The following is a 1,208-nucleotide window of genomic DNA, read 5'->3' on the forward strand; positions in this document are numbered from 1 at the left end:
CCCCTCCAGCTGTGCCATCCCTGTCCCTGTGTCCCCTCCAGCTGTGCCATTGCTGTCCCTGTGTCCCCTCCAGCTGTGACATTGCTGTCCCTATGTCCCCTCCAGCTGTGACATTGCTGTCCCTGTGTCCCCTCCAGCTGTGCCATTGCTGTCCCTCTGTCCCCATCCAGCTGTGCCATTGCTGTCCCTGTGTCCCCTCCAGCTGTGACATTGCTGTCCCTGTGTCCCCATCCAGCTGTGACAGTGCTGTCCCCCTCCAGCTGTGACATTGCTGTCCCTGTGTCCCCTCCAGCTGTGCCATTGCTGTCCCTGTGTCCCCATCCAGCTGTGACACTGCTGTCCCCCTCCAGCTGTGACCATCCCTGTCCCTCTGTCCCCATCCAGCTGTGACACTGCTGTCCCTCTGTCCCCTCCAGCTGTGCCATTGCTGTCCCTCTGTCCCCTCCAGCTGTGACATTGCTGTCCCTCTGTCCCCTCCAGCTGTGACATTGCTGTCCCTNCCTCCAGCTGTGACATTGCTGTCCCTCTGTCCCCTCCAGCTGTGACATTGCTGTCCCTGTGTCCCCCTCCAGCTGTGCCATTGCTGTCCCTCTGTCCCCTCCAGCTGTGACATTGCTGTCCCTGTGTCCTCCTCCAGCTGTGACATTGCTGTCCCTCTGTCCCCTCCAGCTGTGACACTGCTGTCCCCCTCCAGCTGTGACACTGCTGTCCCTGTGTCCCCTCCAGCTGTGCCATTGCTGTCCCCGTGTCCCCTCCAGCTGTGACATTGCTGTCCCTCTCCAGCTGTGCCATTGCTGTCCCTGTGTCCCCATCCAGCTGTGACATTGCTGTCCCTCTGTCCCCTCCAGCTGTGCCATTGCTGTCCCCCTCCAGCTGTGACATTGCTGTCCCTCTGTCCCCCTCCAGCTGTGCCCATCCCTGTCCCTGTGTCCCCTCCAGCTGTGACACTGCTGTCCCTCTGTCCCCCTCCAGCTGTGCCCATCCCTGTCCCTGTGTCCCCTCCAGCTGTGACATTGCTGTCCCTCTGTCCCCCTCCAGCTGTGACACTGCTGTCCCTGTGTCCCCTCCAGCTGTGCCATTGCTGTCCCTCTGTCCCCCTCCAGCTGTGCCCATCCCTGTCCCTCTGTCCCCCCCCAGCTGTGACACTGCTGTCCCTCTGTCCCCATCCAGCTGTGACACTGCTGTCCCTCTGTCCCCATCCAGCTGTG

This window comes from Malurus melanocephalus, unplaced genomic scaffold (genome assembly GCF_030028575.1).
Source record: "Malurus melanocephalus ecotype Western Australia unplaced genomic scaffold, MMel_1.1 scaffold_1818, whole genome shotgun sequence".
NCBI classification, from domain to species: Eukaryota; Metazoa; Chordata; class Aves; order Passeriformes; family Maluridae; genus Malurus; species Malurus melanocephalus.